We start from the raw sequence: 12,388 nt of genomic DNA, 5'->3' as shown, positions 1-12,388 counted from the left end.
TGCTAACGAAAAAAAAAGCAGACGTAAGAATGAAATGATTCGCAGCAGCACATTCTGAGGAGAGTTTTAGAATCGGGAGACACTACCGGTTAGGTGGATAGGGCAACGAGGTGAAGAGAGGGTGAATAGGGTGCCAATTCGCAGGCGCAAGACAATAACACGCCAAGGTCACCCACATTTTCTCCCTCCGTTCCGGCGTCAAAGTCCCCCACGGCGCGCCGACAACAGTACACAGTAAAAAAATGATAGAGATGCCGCTTTTAGAGGGTGCACTTCCCTCTTACTAAAGATAGTTTGTAGTATGGGTAATTACCTGAATTTTACTGTTAATTGCCCCAACTATTATTGTCACTCTTAAAGGAAGCAGTGATTATTCTGAAATTGTTTGCTGATGGCTGTGGGCTGTTCAATGAAGCCGATTCCGGGATGTTCTACTAGTTCTGAACAAACAACAGACGGGAAAAGTTGGGCCAAATCGCCCAGCAACTGAAGTTGATCATTGAATTATTTCCTTGAATGCTTTCTTGCCTGGTGCATTAAGTGGAACAAAGAATTAAATAGTAAAAAATTGTGGTCATGAAACTAACCATGCAGTTGTATTATTTTTCATTTCCTGACTCCCTTCGGTCTTAAAAACTAACCGACGCGAGGAAGTACAAATATCACGGCGTTACAGTAAGAAGATAACCTCAGCTGTTGCATTAATTTATGCGGATCGCCTTTTGAGCGTAAACTCGTCACAGGAACTACCGAAACTAAGCTTCTGGCTTATGCACCAATAATAAGACGCGAACATGATGATGAATGCATTGTATGGACCTTTAGGCTAAAACTATGGTTGGCTGATTGGAACAGACTGAACGCTTGTGTCTTTGCGGCCACAAAGCTTTTCTTTTCAGTACAAGTTTTCGTTTTGACTTCAGGCCATGGCGCTCGGATTTCGGTGGATGCGAGGCGCGACAATGCCCGCGTTCAAGCGCCTAACGCAAGAAATTAACGTGGCCATTATGATATTTTAGTTAAATGTATTACTAATTATCTCGTACTACTTGTTTCATTTTGTCCTCTAATGTCGTTGCTATGATCGGGAAGAAATTATTTTACCTCAGAAAACCTATTTCTGAAAATCACTCAGTCTTGCCGTGAACACTCGGTATTTGGATTGTACGATGATTAGAACTTCCTTTGTACAGGTACCATTTTTGGAGACAAGGTTTATGATGACAACACTGGGAACGAGCCTACTGCCGGTTTTCAGGTGCAAACAACACCAGGTACGAACAGCAGAAGATTTACGTGGTTAATAATTTGTTGTGGTGGTCTCACTAATAGTGACTGAAACCTTTGGATTTCGAGCAGAACCATTGGTGTAGAAACAAGAATAGGAAGGAAAACGCTATACAGGGTGTTTCATCTAACACTTTCCGCAACTTTTAAAAATAAGCTTTTTGAGTTAGAAGAGCGCTTTTTTCGGCATAGTATTGTCAGCTATGTAGTCCATTAAAATGGATCCAAAAGGCGCTAACTAGCAGGCTGGTTAACTTATATTCAATAGTGAACTTTTCAACAATTACTGTTAATCTCCTTAATTACTTAGAGGCCTGTGCTGTGCCGATAAAAGCGCTCTTCTAACTCAAAAAGCCCATTTTAAAAAGTTTGTTTGAAATCTTGGGTGAAAGAACTTGTGTACTAAGAACTGATTTTGGTCGCTTTTAGCACACACACAAGTTCGCAGGGAGGGCTTGTTTTCAGCCACATGCATACTCAACCGAGACCTGGAGACCAAAGAAGAGCCTTACAGGGCAGATTACATTATAAATCGTGGCCTTTCTGACTGTACGTTCTATGCATACCTAGTCGGTTAGGCTGTAAGGCATTTGCTGCGGCTTCAGTGCAAGAAAATGTATAGCGGCTGACAAAACTCTATGGAACGCGACTTTCGAGGAGTTTAATTTTTTTTGCGCTCAACACTCCGTGTTTACGATTATGCGGTGCACTGCGCAATTAGCACACTCATAAGTATGAACCTATATCACGGTGCAATTAACTTTCGCTTATATTAGGTTCCGTAAACTTGACTGCGCGAGTAATGTATTTAAGAAAGGAAGAAAAACTTGCTCTGTGAAGAGAATAAAAGTGACCATGTACATTAGGAAAATCGTCGTCGACCGCAGAAGTTTATAACTTAAATTAGCAATGTTATTTTGCGATTAAAGTGAAGGTTAAGAAATAGCTCCAACAACATTTCATGGTGTAGTTAGTAACGCTAATGCAAATTAGTTTGAAAATTAGCAGATTACAAGGGAACCACTCAATCCAGTTTTCATTTCAATACAATCCAATTCACTGCAATTCAGTGAAGTTTATTTTCATCAGTTTCATCTCTCTGAGATAAAAAAAAATCAGCTTTTCTGGCGAGCACATAGAACATAATGCAAATTCATAGCAGCCTTGGAGCGGCCGCAGTGCCTGAGTGGCTCAGTGGTTAGGCGCTCGGCTGCTAGCCCGAAAGACGCGGGATCATTCCCTGCCGTGGAGGTGGAATTATGATGGAGGCAAGATTTTAGAGGCCGGTGTACTGTGCGATGCCAGTGCACGTTAAAGAGCCTCAGGTTGTTGAAATTTCCGCAGGCCTTCACTACGGCGTCCCTCATAGCCTGAGTTACTTAGGATTGTCAGGCCCCCATAAGCCTAAACCATAACAGCCTTGGTCTCTATCGATAAAGAATACGTTCTCCGTTTTGCACAGCCATCTCAGAACGTTTTATTTTTTTATTTAAGTCAAGTTGCCATACGAACAAAAAAGAACGGCTGACTAATTAAATCACAATGAAAACCCTTTATGCCATTTCTCGACTGGTTTCAGTTTTCGTAGACAGAAACTCTTTTTGTAAATGAACTCGTTTACATGTTGACTATGCACTTCCGACTTTCCAATCTTCCTGTGGAAATTCTAAAAGGATCGTGCCTAAAAGTACGCATCTATATTATGTTTTCATAATGGTCTGGCTGCATCACAGCCTGGGAACAGTGCGTAAGACGGTACACAGACATGGTACGCGGGCGCGAAGTACATATATTACTTGTTGGCTCGCACTTTCCGAGCAGTTCCTCCACAATGTGATGCTTGGGAATCAGCAATCTCGGTCGTTTGCTTTTTCTACCCTCCTTTTTTTTTAGCAGTGCGTGCTTGGAAAGGTGCCAGTTCTGCACGTTTTGTTCCTCGCTGCCAGTTTGGGTTTGTTTATTGTTCGAGCCGACTGTTACTACTAGAATGGCTTCAGAACAGAACTGTATATTTTTTATTCTTCGTCTTGTATGATAAACTGTTGGCGCCATCTTTGCAGACTTTCTGTCTTTAATATAGCGATAAGATAGCAAGAATGCCCAAGGTGACACGCGCTGCAGTTTTCTGATGTCGTTCCTATATATATTTATCAAGTTTGTTTGTTTTTTCCTGGGGCAAAAAAAAGCGGTCTTCGCGTTTACATGTATCAGCTGCGCTTGATAAGACCTTCCCGTTTTTTCTTGCACAGTTTGCGTCATGAGCTGTCCAGCGTTTCGAAAATAAGGCCAACTTCTTCCCTACCTGCTTGTGTTTGTGCCCGATAGGCAGGCGACTAGAAACGCCGCGTACCATCGGCCCACCTTACATCCAGTCCACCCGGAGGAAAAAAGAAATGGAGGAAGCAAGAAATCTCGCTATCCCGGGCGCCAACCACACGGAAGAGATGAGACGGCGTTACGGTACTTATAATAAGGGAGTAATTACTCATTGACTTCCACCTAAGCGCAGCCATACGGCTACAAAGGAAAGCTACACAGCTTTTTTTTAGCTTTCCTTTGCAGCCGTATGGCTGCGCTTGGATGGACGTCAGTGAGTAACTACCCCCTTTTTACAAATCTAATTCAGCTTGGGGGATTCCCCTAAAACATTTGGTTACGCTACTTGTTTAAAAATACAACCTTCCATCACAGTGGAAGCGCGCGCGAAAAGTTCGTGTTTATTGAACATGGCAGCTCCAACTTTGACAAAGATAGGACGAGAACAGAGGCTGCGAAACAGGACGCACGTTTACTTGCAACTGTTTAATTTAAATTTCATTCGCTCGTAATACGTGCAGTCTGTTTTCGTCCCATTTTTGCCAGAGTTTGCGCTGCCCAATTTGGCACGAAACAGTGGTGAGCTATATAGAAGGAAACGAACCTTTAGCACAAAACAGCAAAATTTCTGATTACTTCTAGACTAAATTTGAGATTAACTTTTGCATGTAATATACCAAGAGGAAGCAGAGGAGAAATAACTGCTTTTGACATATGATTACGTCGTAATCGATAAATGAACGCTCAAACTTTGTTCCTTCTCATATTGCTAACTACTCTACCAACTCGCCCCATTCATTGGTCTCGGACAAGTGCACTCCAAACACAAATTAGCCTATATTTGAGTGAAGAGATAGAAAGCTGTCCTCTAGCACCCTCTCCTTTAGGGGCAGAGCATGGTGCCCAAGTTCCAGGGTAGATTTCGATCATTAAATATGCGGAATGCTTATACTCTTGGTAACAGACGCCCATTTTTCCCGCATAGCATAATAGCGCTATCAATGGGAGGATGCTTTTAAAATGATTACCGGGGGTCTTGAGTTTAGAAAATGGAGGAGATTGAATCCTCTGTTAAAATCTTCGTAACTGCTATTACTTCCGCTGCCAACCTTAAGTATTCCGCATTTTAGTGATGGAACACTGCCCAGTGCTTGGGCAGAAAACGTGCTCTGGAAGGGAGTGCGCTAGTAGACAGCCTGCTCTCTTTTTACTCCCGTATAGGATAATTCGTGTTAGGAGTGCAGGAACAACTTATTTCGGAACTTCACCAGAGCTCAGGGGGCAGCTGAAACAGAACAAATGCCGGCTTATTTATCCTGCGCTGACTTTGCGGGCCTCACTTCTGCCAAGCTGAAGGAATGCAAACCCGACGCATCAACGGTTAATTAACGCGCTTCTACATCCCGTAGCAGCAGCGATAGTTCATGCCGTGGCGGCAGGTGAGGTAACCATGACTAATATATTTGTGATCGAGATGCCGCCTTGTAGGCTTACGAGTCAGGAAGCTGGGCGAGGTCTCGGATGTAGAGCGGTATTTTTCTGAGCGTGTATGTGAACATTGGTTCACCCACCTGTAACGGGTGGGTGGATTGATAAACTTAGCATACGGTTGTCTACTTCTTTCCTACGTTTTATCTTTTCATTTCACTTATTTTTGTTCTTAAGGGCCCGAAGTAATAAGAGAGGGCGAGATATTTGATTTTATTTAACCCAATATTTGATGGAATGACACATTAGTCGTGCCCAAAGCAGTTTTATTTTATTTATTTGGATGTTGTAGCACTAAATGCCATGCTAACAATCGGGCGTACCTCTGAACACCTTTTATTCATATTGTAGCGGAGCAGGCATAGAAATACAGCCGAATTTCCATCATGATGCTCATCTGCGTTCTGCTGATGAAAGCTCAGCCACTTGGGATCTAGATTTTAGCCTTGAGTTGTTCATTATCCTTGCACAGTAGGAGCTTAATTCTTGGATACGCGCGTGGCATTGTTGCTTTTGTGTGTTTAATGAGACGAGAAAGGTATTGCTTCGGGCTGCGGTGAAAGAATATTTAGGTGTTGACACTGACCGCCCGCCGCGACGGTGAGCGCGCACAGACTTCGCCCTCTGGCCAGGGGGGTAAAGCTGAGCTAGCAAAGCGGTCTACTCATGTAAGTCGCCATCTTGAATGCAATCTTACAACACACTATTGTGGCCAGCCCAGTTTTTTCTCTCAAGTCAGAGATGGGTGAAGTCTGAACTTGAATTCGGAAAACTGCGGCAGAGAAAATAATTATATGTCACTCTTACGCGTATTTTCAATGTTTTAAACGCATTTTGTAATCGTTAGCATAGTGACTGTGGTCATTTCTTTTAATATCGGACGACTGTGAACATGTTCACGAGTAAACTGAGTAAACGCTCTCGGAGTTTCGGTTTTAAACTTCTGCTTTCGAATCTGATTTCAAGTTGCTTAAGCTATGGGATCCAGACACTTAATGCAAGGAGCTGCATACGACAAGGAGTCACTCGCGCTCTCGTGCACATCGATGCCACCTTCGTGCGTTGATGTATGGCAGAAACCCCAAAAAGATCTGGCATTTCGCTTAATTTTGGGCAAACATGGGAAGTGATACATATGCACATTTCGCGATAACTGTGCACTGTAAAGCGCTCAACAAAAATCTCCCGCTCTCGGAACTCTCTTTAAAGGCGGATGACACCAAGCGAATGATTTCTTGTGCAACAGCGCAACGGCACAACAAATCATGTCTGAACGTGCCCATCAGTTATTGTTGTACAAGCGAATAAACCTTGAATCAGTTCGCTTTTTTTTCACGGTATTCGGCTTTCTTAACGCCATTGCCTCAATCTGCTTGACAGAGTACACATTGGTGCTACTTATAAAGGATGTAGTTGTTCTTGCTTAAATGCGTTTTTATTACGTTTTACAGCACTAATGCGTGCGGGAATTAAAGGTAACACTGTTGAAATGATGCGACCGCGCAACCACAACGGCACAGTAAGGAGGACAACACATGCGTACTCTACAAACTGTTTATTAGACGGAAAGAGGCACACTTATGATCCTCAGCTTAAGCATGTGACACAGCGCATTATCTCTCCGAACAGAGCCAGTGAGAGGAAATCGGCATGAAAACAAGACAGCATACATGTAAAAGCAGGACCCTCTTTATCCCGTGCGTATAAAGTACTAGCGGCCCTAGCTTCTCACAAATAGGTTTTGAAACCAAACAGAGGATTAAAAAAAATCTCAGCAAAAACGTAGTGTCATACGTTAGAGGCAAAAACACACAACACAAAAGCACCACAACAACCAGCCAAGCACCCAAAATTTAGTGCGCACAATGCTGGACGTGAAACGAAAGTTTCTCGACCGGTACATGCTGTTTCATAGATTTCTGCCTGCACCTAGTTTCAGTCGTTCGTAATGAAGCTCTGAGCGTTGCTGCGTACGAAAAAACTCATTATATAATGAGCTCGACCCGCGCCAGAACAGACACGGCACAGTCTTCCTCGGCGAAGGACAAAGATAAAAAAAAAATGCGAGAGGCCCGCGGTAGTTTAACAAACCTTCGACATTCAATATAAAAAAACGGTGAACATTCCCAACAGACCAGGCAGAGCAGTTGCTCCATTTACCTTTGGCATACGTTTCCTTTGCGAATTGTGTTCGTCCATTTGGGGCGAAAGCAAATTTCCGACGCGTAACACAGGACATGCAAAATCTCGCGCGCTCTACCCACGAAATACGCTGCAAGCGCGCCACAATCGCGGTACTTGCCTTCAAATAACAATGCAGTTGACACTAGCCACCTATATGAAATTACAGTCGGTATGCGACACTGCATACAATTCGAAATGATCCAAACGCGGCGATTTCCCCGTTGTTTACAGCAGTTTCGAGCAGTCGAGAGCTACTCTGCATACCGCCATCTTCCCACGGACTACGTTGCCAGGTTCCAACTCCGTTCTTTGTCCAGATTTAGAAAGTGTCTTAACAGCTGGCAACACGCACAAACCGTTGGATCATGGCGGCGTTCAAGCATTGCCCACTGGTACGCATGGGCTCAATGGGTAGCTTTCCCTCTAGAGTTGGTTGTATTAACTCTATGCCTCTGGCAGACTTCGCCCTCTAGTACATGCGCCAACCGCAGCGGCGCGTGGGCGCTTTAGTCACCATTAGGGTGTCTCGATGCGCGCGCGCATCGAGGCACCCTAATGACCATTCGCTTGCGGAGCAGCGGACGCGGCTAAGCGGTTTGCACGGAGTTGGTTGCCGTTTTAGGTTATGTTTGTCGGTGTTTTGCGCTGCCAGAGTGGATCAAATGGTGTGGGCATTAAGCGCTAACCGCACGAGGCGATAATTCGCGGCGAGACGCCGCGCGATGGCATCACGCAATGAGCTGAGGGCCGCCGAACCACTGTCGCTCATCGCGTCGCCCAGTTTCTGCGTTTGCAGAAAATTTCGCCTATCGCCCGGAAATGGCGTGCGAGACTAGCCAATGACGGCAGGTCTTGCGGGTGCGCAACTTCCAATCCGTTTTGCGCGCGAAAGTCGTCGTTTTTTTAAAAGCGGAGCAGCAGCCGACGTACCCCTCACCATGGCAGGTTCTGAACATTGCTAGTTTCCGTAGGCGTTCCATGGCGGACAACGACGCTGGGGAGTCCGGCAGCAAACGGAAAAGCGCGCGCTCATGGAGGAAGGAAAAAATGGGCGCGCTTTTCTATGTCGCGTGACTTTGCGTATTAGACAAAAATAAAATTATTGCCCACATATATTTTTGTCAGTGTTTTTATTGTGTTTTATCTTGTATGGAGCCCTAGGAGCGTTGTTCTACGCGTTAATGAACGTAAAATGCCTGAACGCTGAAGTGGCAGCAATCGAGCAACAGTGAAAACGCGCCCCTCCGACGCTGAGTCCCGTCGCTTCGTGCGGTTTGCGCCCGCGACAGCGGTGGGCGAGGGCGTCGTCATCGCGCGACGCATCGCGAAGGAATACCGCCTCATGCGGTTACCGCTTTAGGTTCTCGGCTTCCACATGGTGGTAGGCACTCTGCACGAACAAAGTTTGCTAGAACCAGGTTTCTCTGTCACGGTTTGGGACCAGTCGCAGTGATCGTTCTGCAAACGCACACGGTGGCGCGACCTATGTATAGACCATAGCACGAAATAAATTTGAGCGCCCCATCTTTCTTGAAAGCACTGTGGCGCCATCTGTTGAGATAGGACTTCCGGGCTACCACGCGAGGCGACACGACTCAGGGCGCACACGGGAGCAGCAGCTAAACGGCGCTATGTAAAAGCTCCACGGCGCCGTAATTGAAGACAGTTTGAAGTTATCGAGTTTATTATCCTGCGACTTTCACCGACGCCGTTGCGTCCACAGGTGAGGGGTTTTGCACGCCCCTTGTCCCCCGCAGTGGCAAATGCCTCCGCAGAGTGAAAGAACTTCGCATGCGATTTTCTCGAAACATGTGTTAAAAGTCCGCTAAACGATGAGGCGTCCCAAATAGCCAAAGTCGTTCTGAGCGTCAAACCCTATTAAACGATCAGGCAGAGTACAGTAATGCAGTGAGCAGTGCTACGAGCTGTTCATTTGCATGCCTATCCTTTGCGCGATAATGCGGGAATGCGTGTAGAAATAGCCGGCTGACATGGTTTTACGAATCCACTATCTCAAACCCTAGCTCTGAGGCTGGCATTTGTTGGAAGCTACCAATTACGAACGTGCGTAGTCGCAATATTAGGAAATCCGGGGTATGCGATAATTCGGGGAATCCTGACGAAGCGTTACCCACTTAATAGCACATGAGCAGTCGAGCTGCAAATGCGAGCCGGTTCGAATTACCGAAATGGGCTCATGGTGCCCACTCGAATGAATTCCTAGGATTCTATCGGTTATACTGCAAACCCCCGCGCTGTTTCAGCGCGACCACATAAATCGTTGCCGCTAACGTGTAAACACACAAAATTAACGCTGTAGCCTCGCGCTTCACGGGCCCCGCTGCGACGCACGTACGCAACCTCGGCAGGGAGGAAAGCGGCAGAGCACACTCGCTAAAAGAAAACAGGCTTCCAACTGCACAAAGGAGACGTTTATTCACCCCATCCCGAATGCTCAGAGCACACCAGCATCCTCCCATAACACGGTCAATGAATGCTAAAGTATTGCGATGGCCACGCAAATAGGTTGGCTGTTTCATAGTACTCACTCGTGCTTTCGTATTTGCTTTGCATTTCGTTTTATGCACCGCGGCAATCCATAATTGATGCAGGTCGTAATGTTTAACGCCCGATAGGAAACGGTACATACTTAGGATTCCGCAATGGCGAAGCTCTCGACGCACGTCGCGCACATCGCAAACAGCGCTTCACAACCCAGCTGCTTCTTTTCCTCTTCTTGTTTATGCATGCGTAGACGGCTCAGTTGTGACTAGATGACTTCTTGTACTTCCAGGAAGACGACACGGAGAAGTTAAAGGACTCCGAGAGGTTACAAAGCTCGCTTGTTGTGCATGGCGCAAAGACACTTCGTAGCGTTTTGGCGGCCCGGCGGAAGATGGCGCCTGTTGTCTGGTTTTGAGAGCGCGCTGGAACCTGTCCCGGTGCGGGAGTATCGTACTCTGGTCTAGACATGGTGGCTGTGATGTGTTGTTTGTTGCTGTGGCGCACGTGAGGGGTCCACCCGGGTTCAGAAGTCGACTAGGCGCAATTATGGGTAAGAGGTGCTCCCTAGCCAACTGCAGATTGGCCTGTCAGAGTTGTCCAGACCAAGCGTCAATTTTTAAAGCTCCGTCGGAGCCTGCTGGCCTGGAACTTTGGCGCTAGGCAATCCCCAGAGCAGACAGGATATTGAAACCGAGCGACCACGTCTGCGCGAAGCACTTTCTCGAGCATACGATATAAAATCGTGCTACACCGAGTTCACCAACTGCAAGGCACGTTCCGGTGCCTTGACGGAACCCGGTGCTGTTGGCGAATGCTGTGCCAAGTGTTTCTTCCGGTTTTCCTAAATATCTGACAAAACAGACAAGTTCAATAAAGTATCCTAGAAAATGGCAGTCTCCAGCCACGTGTGCCAAGCAGGCCAGCAAGCGGTCCGCACACGCCGCTGCCTCGCTGGCCTAGGGAATGGCCTGTTAAAAAAAAGAAAGAAGTCGATCCGTCATCATCATCATCATATGACTGAGTACGTCCACTGCAGGGCAAAGACCTCTCCCATGTCTCTCCAATTAACTCTGTCCTTTGCCAGCTGCGGCCACCGTATCCCCGCAAACTTCTTAATCTCATCCGACCACCAAACTTTCTGCCGCCCCCTACTACGCTTATCTTCTCTTCGAATCCACTCCGTTATCTGTTACCCTTAAGGACCAGCGGCTATTTGGCTTCGCATTACAAGCACTGCACAACCCGATTTCTTCCTCTTGGTTTCGACCAGGATGTCATTACTACGCGTTTGTTCCTTCACCTACTCTGCCCCCTGCTGGTCTCTTAACGTTATACCTATCATTTTTCTTTCCACAGTTCGCTGCGTTATCCTAAACTTAAGCTGGACCCTCTTTATTAGCCTTCACGTTTCTGCTCCGTAGGTGAGTACGGGTAAGATACAGCTGCTCTATACGTTTCTCTTGAGGGATATTTGTAAACTGCCATTCATGATCTGAGAGAACCTGCCAGAAGCGTTCCACCCCATTCTTATTCTTCTAGTTATTTCTCTCTCATGATCTGGATCAGTGGCCTCTACCTGCCCAATGTAGGTCGATCCCTATGTGACCGATTCATCATGAAGCCCTCATAAGAAACAGTGCACAGTTGGCTGGAGTACATAATGCTTGTGAACTGATCAAGAAATATGCTCTTCTTCATCCCTGAAACATGGAGGCGCCTCCTCACTTAAGTGCAAGCTCCGTCTTCATCGGCATGCGTGGTGCCAAGGTTTGTTCTTTTCTCCACTTTTCCGGGTACTTAACATTCTAGGTTCTCAGCGTTCCCTGTGCATGCCATAGCAGCGAGCAATTAATTTTGGTCGGCGTTCTTGTGGCCAGTTTTCACCCGCTGTAGATTTTGGTGCCAGAAAACTTGGTGGTATGAAAGCAGAAAACAAGCCGGTAGCACTTATAACAAATATGCAGTTGCATAATTTGTCGGACCCCAGAACGATCGATTTAGAATTCCGTGGCCCAAAGTTATTGAGGTCAACAAGTCGCGTTACCATGCCAACTACAATTATTCTCAACTGACATCGGCTAGTCCCAACTTAGAGTCCCGTAAGTATTTTGCTTCTGCGCGTGCATGCCAGTCTTTCCATGAGGGAGACAACAGCTAAGCATCGTCGGTGTCGGCGATTTCTTCCGAAAATGTGCTTGACAGGAGGAATGCCAGGGGAATTTCCATTAGCGATTTTCGCGTCGCGTAGCTAAAAGTGCTCTGCACTAGCCATTAAAGCATCGCAAATGCAAACTTGGTTTCCTTCGGTCCCTGTGCTCGTTCCTAAAGACGCTTTACAATAATGGGGCCTATCATCTTTGATCACGTCGCCATTACACCCCTCCTGACTGCTCGGCTCGCGCCTCGTCGCGACGGCTGCAGCGTCTGATGGTTCGGTTCCGACAGGCAGCGTTTCTGGTCATACGGTTGCAAAGGAGCGGGAACATGACACTATGGTTTGGCGAAGGCTTCGAAGGACATGTGAGAACCCTAATTTGATCACTTGAGGCGTGAAAACGAGATCGTGCTTCATGTCGCATAAAGCTGCTCAGCTCCGCATTCGAGCCAA

The sequence above is a fragment of the Amblyomma mixtum genome, chromosome 3 (assembly GCF_055824585.1).
Source record: "Amblyomma mixtum isolate Tamu chromosome 3, ASM5582458v1, whole genome shotgun sequence".
In the NCBI taxonomy this organism is placed as follows: Eukaryota; Metazoa; Arthropoda; class Arachnida; order Ixodida; family Ixodidae; genus Amblyomma; species Amblyomma mixtum.
The sequence above is the reverse complement of the archived record's forward strand: the minus strand, read 5'-3'. Positions refer to the sequence as shown.